This window comes from Pituophis catenifer, unplaced genomic scaffold (assembly GCF_029215685.1).
Source record: "Pituophis catenifer annectens isolate HBS135680 unplaced genomic scaffold, rPitCat1.0.hap2 SCAF_15, whole genome shotgun sequence".
In the NCBI taxonomy this organism is placed as follows: Eukaryota; Metazoa; Chordata; class Lepidosauria; order Squamata; family Colubridae; genus Pituophis; species Pituophis catenifer.
In genome coordinates this window covers 19389919-19401175 of record NW_027256895.1, presented here as the reverse complement: position 1 = coordinate 19401175, position 11257 = coordinate 19389919, and positions in this window count along the sequence as shown.

Here is an 11257-nt window from a genome sequence, read left to right as displayed (position 1 = left end):
TACAGTCTTTCTCAGTAGCATCTGTAATTTCTGAACTGGGATATTTAACTTCTTTTTTCTTTGGTCTGTAACATCATCAACAATTATCTGAATTCTCCACATAGGAAAGTAGAAAGCTTCCCAAAAAAGCTGCAGTCCAAGTCGCTATTCATAATTATAGAGTAAGCTTCTGGGTGATTCCCATGCAATTTCTCAAATTGATTCTCTCAACGATCTCACTACCAGAGATCATTCAGAGAAAATAAAAGTGTACATAATTAGAGGACAGAGGAGCTGAGAAGTGGGACAAAAGTTACACAGAAAAGAAATTCAAAATCTAGGTTTGTCTCTCTATGGTTTTTCATGCAAAATTTCTCACATTTCTTTCACTCAGGAATTTTGAAGCAGAGGAATTAAAATTTAGGCCTAATTATATAAATCTTCTAGGTTGTTTTTTTTTTTTTTTTTAGGATCTCTATCCAATGCTATCTAGAGTCAGGAAAAAAATTGCTGTCTGAATCCCACACCTTTCTCCCAAGTGAAGGGAAAGTAACTGTAGTTAAAGAATTCTTTCCTTTCCTTTCCTTTCCTTTCCTTTCCTTTCCTTTCCTTTCCTTTCCTTTCCTTTCCTTTCCTTTCCTTCCCCCCCCTCTCTCTTTCTTTCTTTCTTTCTTCTCCCCCTCCTCCTCTTCTCTTTAAAATGGGAGCACAAGTATTTCTTTTTCAGTCGCTGGCGTTCAGGATCAAACCAATGGGGTCTATCCCAGTGATGGCTAACCATTTTCACTTTGGATGCCAAAAGTGTATGTGCACGTGCGTAATATCCCACAGACGTGTCGGCACCCATAATGCAATGCGGGGGGGGGGCTGTGCATGTACACAGGATCCCCCCGTGCCCCCGCCCCGTACGTGCACATGCAACCCTTCCTGCACAAGCGTGTGTGACCCCCACCCCATTTTGGGCAGCCTCCTGGGCCAAAAAATGGGCCATGGATGTGCCGCTCCCCCCCACCCCCCCATTTTGGGCCTAGGAGGCCTCCCTGCAGCCTCCTGGGCCCAAAAATGGGCCATGGGGGGGCATGCCTCACCCCCACCCCCTCTTTTGGGCCTAGGAGGCTTCCGTGTGTGACCCCCCCACCCCCCGCATGCATGTGCAAAACCCCCCCACGCATCCCAAAAATCAGCTGGCCAGTGGGAGGCACACATGCATGCACAGTGGAGCTGAGCTAGTCTTTCTTTTAGTTAAACTAAAAGGTAAAGGTTCCCCTCGCACATATGTGCTAGTCGTTCCCGACTCTAGGGAGCGGTGCTCATCTCCGTTTCTAAGCTGAAGAGCCAGCACTGATGACAATTCCATGGTCATATGGCCAGCATGACTAAACGCTGAAGGCACACAGAACTTTGTTACCTTCCCATCAAGGTATCCCCTATTTTTCTACTTGCACTTTTACATGCTTTCGAACTGCTAGGTTGGCAAAAGCTGGGGCAAGTAATGGGAGCTCACTACGTTATGTGACACTAGGGATTTGAAATGCCAAACTGCCGACTTTTCTGATTGACAAGCTCAGCATCTTAGCCACTGTGCCACCACATCCCCTTAATTAAACTAGAGATACCCAATTCCAGCAACAGTTCTTTATATTTTAGCCTCCAGTCCCCTAATCATCTTTGTTGCTCTTCTACGCACTTTCTCTAGAATCTCAACATCTTTTTTTACATCATTGCAACCAAAACTGGATGCAGTATTCCAAGTATGGTCTTACCAAGGCATCATAAAGTGGTATTAACACTTTACATGATCTTGATTCTATCTAATGCAGCCTAAAACTGTGTTGGCTTTTTTTGGCAGCTGCAGCACACTGCTGGCTCATATTTAAGTGATTATCCACTAGGACTCCAAGATCCCTCTCACAGTTACTACTATTGAGCAAGGTACCACATATACTGTACCTGTGCATTTTGTTTTTCTTGCCTAAATGTAGAACCTTACTTTTTTCACCATTGAATTTCATTTTTGTTAGATAGTGCCCAATGTTCACGGCTGTCAAGATCCTTCTCTATCTTAAGCCTATCTTCTGTGTCTGTGCTATATGTAATGTTCAAACAACTCTTGCACAAATATGGTGAAATGGACTTTTTTGCATAGTAGTCATTTTGGCATGAAATAGTAGGACATATACAGGTATTAGCAATGCATTATAGAGTTCCATTCCATTTAGGTTTACAGCATCCAGCTGTCTGTGGTTGCTCCAATGTATGGGGAGGTCATACTAAATATTTGCCACTTTAGCCTATGGAAGGGTTTCCTGTTTTTGAATACTGCGTGTTGAGGGTAAAACTGCCCTCTACAAAGTGGTGCAATGGACCAGACAGTGAATAGATATGTTGCTTATCAAAACATACAGATACTCACAGACTCTGAACATTGTAAGAAAATAAACAGTCTTTACTTGTAGTAAAACAAACAAACTTGGCTTCTTAAAACAAAGATAACACTTCTTCAAATAATCACAGTTCAATACAAAAACATTGTTTGCTTACAATTCCAGTTCTCTTCAGTAACACAGACACAATTCCTTTCAACAGTTCAACCTTCTAATAGCAGGAGGAGAAGTGAATGAACTTCCTGCCTTCTTTTATGTCTGCTTAGCCAATTAATCAATTAGTCATCTTGTAGCAGTTAAAGTTACAGAACATAGTTTTGTATGTTATCCAACCGTAGGATAAGCATCCAACATTCTCCCCTTTGGGTAGACTAATATATTTACAATCTTAAACCATACTGTTCACATGTATCTATATGTTTCCTACTTCCCTGTGCTTTTGTGAAATGATCAGCCACATTGTTTTCTGATGCACAATATACAAGTTCTATCATCTTGTTCATTATACATTCTCTTACATTGAGATACTGAAGATCTGTATGTTTTGTTCTAGTCTTTACAGCTATATTTGTCGCCATTTTTATCGCTGCCTGATTATCTTCGTATACTATTATAGGATCTTGTATATCTATTCCTAAATCTAGCATCAGCTGCTTAATACTGATCAAATCCGTACATAACAAAGACAAACAAGAAAACTCTGTCTCCATTGTAGACATACTTAAATGCTTCTGTCTTATTGAACGCCACCATATCAAAGATTTTCCCAGAAATACATCGATTCCTGAGGTTGATTTTCTTGTATTCACATCTGTTGCGAAACTAGCATCTGCATAAGCAGTTACATGCAAGTTTTCTGATGGTTGTAGATATAATGCATGATGCATGATATATTTCAGATATCTAAGAATACGTTTTGCTCCTTGCCAGTGTCTTTCTGTAGGTTCCGTGTTGAATCTAGCTAATTGGTTCACGCTATAAGAAATATCGGGTCTAGACCAATTGCTAATGTATGATAAATTGCCAATCAACGATTGGTATATCCCTTTATCAAACACTGGACTTTGCACATCAGTGTTACAATAATCTTGAGCCATAGGTGTTTTTGATGGTTTACACAATTCCATTCTGAACTGTTTTAATAGATTATTAATTTTATCAGTTTGGGATAATTTAAATCCTCCCCTAATTTTTTCGATCCTTACACCTAGGTATTGTTGTATCTCCCCTAGATTTTTAATCCTGACATGAGCTTTTAATTCATCAACAATCCTGTTGGCCTCTTGCTCATTCTTTGTAATCAGAGCTGTATCGTCCGTAAAAAGAAGTAATAATGATACTATACCATCCCTTTCCATTTTAAATAAACATTGATCTGCTAATCCTGCTTTAAATCCGATATTCTTCAATGTTTTTACAATGAACTGGTTCCATTCATAACCTGAATTAAATAAACAACAAATTCCATTCAGATGGGACGCTCCAGTTGGCATAATATTGAGGTATCAAGGAGAGAGATATCGATTAAATACTGTTGAAAAAGCGGAAGAATTTTACTTCAATGTTTTTAAAACTGGCCCAACATCTCCACGTACATCCTCAGTGTCAGGCATAGAGGAGGGTGATAAAGAGAAGCAATTTGAACAAGAGTCTGAAGAGCAGCGGAAACAGATGGAGGTGGAGGCAATGGAAACTCAAGGAGCTACAGGGGTTTTTTTGGATGAACCGTTGTTGGATCTTCCTTTAGAGGCTATAGGTGGACCACCCAAAAATACAAGAGAAGTGGCAGTGGATCTCGACTTGATGTCGTATAAAGCTAAAGATCAGCGTATAACTTGATCAGCTTACAAACAAATTCTAGAGAAACAACAACAGCAGAGGTCTAAGCCACCACAAGATAAGAAGGGAGCCAAGGGTAAAATACAAAAACTTGAAGCTATGGGAGGAGCCAAGTCAAAGACTACCAGTTTGGAACAGAAACTTCAGCAAATGCTCTTAACGCTTCAGGAGACTACAAATGACAATTAAGTTTCTATCCTGGAATGTGAATGGATTGAATTCACCACAGAAAAGGAGGAAAATATTTCATTATCTGAGACAATTTAATAATGATGTTATTTGTTTGCAAGAAACTCATATTAGAACACAAGATCAAAAATATCTAATAAACTCTAGATTAGGAGCACAATTTATAGCCTCAAATCCGGAGAAAAAGAATGGTGTGGTGATTTATATAAATAAAAGACTGTCAGCTAAAATTATAGAAGCAGATGATTGTGGAAGATATATAGCAATTGAACTTTATACATATAATGGTCCAATTTTGGTGATTGGAATTTACGCTCCTAACCAACAACAAGAGAATTTTTACAAAATATTGTATTCTAAAATATTACAATGGGACTATAGATCCATTTTACTTATGGGAGATTGGAATGGAGTAATAGATCTTAAAAAAGATAAAAAGAGTTTGGCAAAGTCGTGTGTTAAATTACCACAGATCTTTTTCGATATGAAAGAAGATTTGGAATTGAAAGACATATGGAGAGTGCACAACCCAAAAGAACTGGACTTTACTTTTTTCTCAGACAGGCATAGATCCTTCTCTAGGATTGATTTTATCCTACTTACAGCTGATTTACTTTTAAAAACAAAGAAAACAAAGATATTTCCGAGGACTTTAACTGACCATAGCCCAGTATGGATAGAAATAGAAATGGGAAAGAATGAGAGAAGATTGTGGAGAGTAAATGAAAATTTGTTTAGATATGAAAAGAAAGTAAATGAACTCAAAAAACAAATGAAGGAATTTTTTGAAATGAATTTGAATAAAGGTACCCCTATTGAAATTGTTTGGGACGCGAGCAAGGCGTATATGCGGGGGGTACTGATCTATATGAATTCTAAACATAAGTTTAATTGACAAAGAAAAAGATTAGAACTGGAAGGAGAGATAAAGAAAAAAGAACAGTTACTTATAAAAAACCCAACAGATGAAAAACTACAAGGAGTTATAAAACTTTTGAAAGATCAATTTCAAATGCTCATAGCAGAACAAACAGCAACTAATTTACAATTTGCGAAACATAATACATTTTGTAACGCTAATAAACCAGGCAGGTGGCTGGCTTACACATTGAGGAAGCAGCAGAGTACTCGGACTATTGGTAGTATTGAGTATGGAGGGAAGGAAGTTTTTCAACAAAGATTAATCAAAGAAGCCTTCTTAGATTACTATGCCAAATTATATGCTAAAGATGATATACAGAATGAACTTATAAATAAATATCTAGAAGAAAGGAGAGTTATGAAAATTTCTAGCGATCAAAAGGAAAGAACGAGTCAACCAATAACAGCTGAGGAGATTATCGTTGCTATTAAACAACTGAAAACAGCTAAAGCTCCAGGGACGGATGGTTTAACTGCGGTGTATTATAAAACCTTTCAAGTAGAAATGATTGAACATCTTAAAGACTTATTTTGTAGCATACAACAAGGGGGTAAAATACCCCCTTCATGGAAAGCAGCTTTTGTCTCATTGATACCAAAAGAGGAAGCAGGTTCTACAAAACCGGAAAATTTTAGACCAATATCTCTCTTGAATACGGATTACAAAATTTTTGCAAAAGTATTAGCCAACAGACTAATGCCAGTTATCCAAGAGGTGATTCATCATGATCAAGCAGGATTTATAGAAGGCAGATATATGAAGGATAATGTGAGGCAAATTATAGACTTATTGGAATATCTTGAGAAGAATAAACAGATCCCTGCAGTGCTGGTGTTTTTGGATGCGGAGAAGGCCTTTGATCGAGTGAATTGGAACTTTCTATTAAAGACTTTAAGAAAGATGGATTTTGGGGATCAGTTTGTGCAGGCGGTTTCAGCAATTTATCAAGAGCAAACAGCACAAATTATCATTAATGGAAGCTTAACGACAAACTTCAGTATTGAAAAAGGCACAAGACAAGGGTGTCTGTTATCCCCGTTGTTGTTTATCTTAACTCTAGAAGTCTTGTTGAACACAATATGGGACTCGAGTACCTTGAATGGAATAGTTATAAGGCAAGAGGATTACAGAACAAGGACATTTGCAGACGATCTGGTTGTTACCCTAACAAGGCCGATGGAATCAATAATCCAGATGAAAGACATTATAGAAGAATATGGTATGGTATCAGGATTTAGACTGAATCAGAAAAAAACCAAGATGATAGTTAAAAATATGACAGACGATCAAAAGAAGGAACTTGAAAGGAAGGCAGGTTTTGAAATAGTACCAAAGGTAAGATATCTAGGAGTTCAAGTTGCAGATTCAAATATAAAATTGTTTCAAAATAATTATGAGGTGTTGTGGCGAAAGGTACAAAAGGATATGGAAACCTGGAAAAAACTGCAGCTGTCTTTACTTGGAAGAACAGCAGCAGTTAAGATGAATGTTCTACCTAGATTTTTATTTTTGTTTCAAATGATTCCAGTGCTTAAAAGTGATAAACAGTTGATGGAATGGCAAAAAGGAGTGAATAAGTTTGTTTGGAATGAGAAAAAGCTGAGAGTTAAACTGAAAATTATGCAAGATGTTCGTGAAAGGGGTGGCCTTAAACTTCCAAACCTATGACTGTACTATGAAGCAGCAGCATTGACACAAGCAAGTGATTGGTTTGGAAGGATAAAGACTGGAATATTGAATATAGAAAGTTATGATCTTGAATTTGGTTGGCATGCATATTTATTTTACGAAAATAAAGTGGATAAAGTATTCAACAGCCATATACTCAGAAACTCCTTGATGAGAGTATGGAAGAAGCACTGTCTTAAATGGGATTATAAAATACCGTTGGGGTTGAATCTTGGTCATATCATACGGAATATAAATATAAAGTCACTCGGGGGGGTTTTATACAAAGAAATACTTTTTAAGGATGGGGGCAGATGGCAACTAAAGACATTAAATACACTATTGGAAGAAGGGATTAATTTAACTTGGTTACAGTATAGTCAACTTCAATTGAGATGGAAAGAAGATCAAAAAACTGGTTTAATGTTGCATGAAGAAGAATTGGTAAGACAGATAAAAGAGAAAGGCCCAATGCATATTAAGAGGGTCTATAACGTTTTGCTAGAAAGAGATTCAGAAAATGAATTGGTTAAAGATTGCATGATAAAATGGGCGCAAAACTTTGCAGAACCAGTTATGATGGAAACGTGGAAAAAATATGGGTCCAGAATGTTAAATTTACGCAGTCACAGAATTTGAGGGAAAATTTTTACAAAATGTTTTATAGGTGGCATTTAGATCCTAAGAAATTGTCATGCATGTATCCTAATGTTCAACCAAAATGTTGGAGATGTGATTGCTTAGATGCTACATATTATCATATATGGTGGACTTGCAAGAAAGTGAAGGCTTTCTGGATAAAAATTTGGTGGGTTATGCAAAATGTTTTGAAGAAAAAACTTCAATTTTCTCCTCAATTGTTTTTATTGGGTATAGTTAAGGACTTTTCACTGGGTGAAACAAAATTGATACTGTATATGGTGACAGCAGCTAGGTTACTGATTGGTCAATATTGAAAAAGGGATGTTATGCCTACTATTGAAGAATGGACTTTGAAGGTGGCCAGTTTTGCAGAAATGGCGAAGATATCAGCATACTTAAAAGACCGGACTCAAGAGACCTATGTATGGGAGTGGAAGAAATGGATAGATTATGTGCAGAATAAATATCAAACTAGGAAGTACCAGATAGCTTTTAGCTGAATGTTGTGTAGAAATGTATAGTATACAGGGGGTAGAATAGTTGAATGTCATGTAGAAATGTATAGTACACAGGGGGTAGAATAGATGGGCGGTAAAGTATTATACAATATGATTTGGATTTGGATTTCATCTTGGGGAAGTCATGGGGGGACGGGAGGGTTAGGGAGGTTAGGGAGGGAAAGGGGGGGGGGAAATGGGAAAATTTGTATTTGTAAAACTTTTTCAATAAAAAAAAAAGAAAGTTGTTAAGTGTGTTTTGCCCCATTTACATCCTTTCAGTTGTTAAGTGAATCACTGCGGTTGTTAAGTTAGTAACACTGTTGTTAAGTGAATCTGTCTTCCCCATCGTCTTTGCTTTTCAGAAGGTTGGAAAAGACGATCACCTGACCTCTAAACACTGTAAACCAGGGGTGTCAAACAGACTCAGATGCGTCACGGGCTGGCCATACCCACCCCCGTTTTAGCGAAGGGGGAAAACTTGTGATACATCACGTGACGACATGTCATCGTGAGTTTGACACCACTGCTGTAAACCGTCATAAATATGCCAAACATCTGAATTTTGATCACATGTCCATAGGGATGCAATGGTTGTAAGTGTGAAATATGGTCATAAGTCTCTTTTTTCAGTGCTGTTATGACAACAGTAAATAAACTGTTGTTAAGTGAAGTACTACCTGTACAAATTTCCTTCATTTTTTGGTTGCGTTTTAATAAGGAGACTGAGACATAATTATATATGATTATTATCAGTGGTAGGATCCTGCCAGTTTAACAACTGGTTTGGTGATCGGGCTTTGTGCATGCACAGTTTTACAAAAACGTACCTTGTGCGTTACTGCTGGGGAGTAACACAGCTGAGGCGTGGTTCGCTCCCAGCTACCAGTTCACCCGAACTGGTCTGAACCAGTAGAATCCCAGCCCTGGTTATTATACCATTGCTACAACAATAAATTTAAGCCTTTTGCACAACGCTGTATGTGCCCTTCCTCAAGAAGTCATTGTTCACTCTAGTTGTTTTTGATAATTATAAAACAGTCCCCAACTTTCTCTTTCTGGGGGAAGTTGTGGATCCGCAGTTATGAAAGGCCCTGGAACACATAAATTATCAGAATTAGTTTGATAAGGTACATTGGTAAGGTAAAGGTAAAGGTTCCCCTTGCACATATGTGCTAGTCATTCCCAACTCTAGGGGGTGGTGCTCATCTCCATTTCAAAGCCAAAGAGCCAGCGCTGTCCGAAGATGTCTTCATGGTTATGTGACCGGCATGACTAAATGCCAAAGGCGCATGGAACGTTGTTACCTTCCCACCAAAGGTGGTCCCTATTTTTCTACTTGCCTTTTTTATGTGCTTTTGAACTGCTAGGTTGGCAGAAGCTGGGACAAGTAATGGGAGCTCACCCCGTTATGTGGTACTAGGGATTTGAACTGCTAAACTGCCGACCTTTCGATCGACAAGCTGAGCATTTTAGCCACTGAGCCATTGCGTCCCTTTGTCCATCTGGCTGTACTAAAACCAGATTAAGGTCATGCAGACCTTCTTAGTGATCTCTCAGCTGTCTTTTGGACCACTTGCAGGAGTTAAGTATGGGTGAACTGTTTGCCTGCAGTTGTCATCATTCTTCGGAGGCAAGTTTCAGAAAAGCTTTCTCTTTGGGAACAGGTTTCCATTATACCCAGTGTTCCATCATATTCAGAGTGAACCCTGCTGGCACTTAGGAAAGCCAGTAACCTCTGGCTATTTCAGGAAGCCTTTGGGGGCTGATAAAATAATGGAAAATGTGTTGTTATTGAGCATGTCTTTCCTCAGAATGTTGCTGAAGATGATGCCACCACAACTGTCTGTTTTATGGTTTAATTTTTTTTATTGTATTGGAGTAGCTGTCACTTAAAGGATTCAGTGGCTCAGTGACTAAGATGCTGAGCTTGTCAATCGAAAGGTCGGCAGTTCAGTGGTTCAAATCCCTAGTGCTGTGTAATGGGGTAAGCTCCCGTTACTTGTCCCAGCTTCTGCCAACCTAGCAGTTCAAAAGCATGTAAAAAAATGCAAGTAGAAAACTAGGGACCACATTTGGTGGGAAGGTAACAGCATTCTGTGCGCCTTTGGCATTTAGTCATGCCAGCCACATGACCATGGAGACGTCTTCGGACAGTGCTGGCTCTTTGGCTTTGAAACAGAGATGAGCACCACCCCCTAGAGTCAGGAACGACTAGCACATATGTGCGAGAGGAACCTTACCTAGCTGTCACTTAGAACCAACTGGTATTGAAACACTATTAGTCTAAATCAGGGGTCTGCAAACTTACACACTCAAAGAGCCATTTGGACTCGTTTCCCACAGAAAAGAAAACACCAGGAGCCACAAAACCCTTCCCGTGCCTGACTATTTCTTGAGTGGCCACAAAACTAGCATATGTAGTTGAATTAAATGTTCCGTTTTCTTCTGAAACTTTTCTTTTCTTGGATTTATCCATGTTTGGCCTACCCGGGGTTGAAAAGCTCAATAAATTGCGTGCCAGCAGGTATCACACATTGGCGGTTGTGACGCACATTTTTAGTGACAGGGAGCCACAGCAGAGGGGTGAAAGAGCCACATGCGGCTCCAGAGCCGCAGTTTGCTGACTCCTGGTCAAAATAAATAAACATAGGATTGTTAATTGAGTATCACATTTTAATCAGGCAAAATAAATCATTTACTGAGTGGGATGGATGGATGGATGCATGGATGGATGAAGTCAGCCAATCATCAACCACAATAGGAAAAAAAATGGACACTGGAAACGGATATTGAAGCTGCAATCTTATCAAAAGTTTCCTGGAGTACAGCCCATTGGCTTCCTAAAATTTGATCTGTGTGACTATTTAAATCTTTATAGATAATAGGACCAAGCACATACATCTTTTCTTCCCTGTTCTCCGTGTATTTATTTATTTTATTTATTTATTTTATTGAATTTCTATACCGCCCTACTCCCGAAGGACTCAGGGCAGTGAACAGCCATGAAATAAAACACATACATATACAAAATTTAAAATTGAATAAAATGAATTAAATAAATTTGGCTGAATTGATACCCATAATTTAAAATACCCATATTTTAAAATACAGTAAAAATTTAAAATTTACACTTA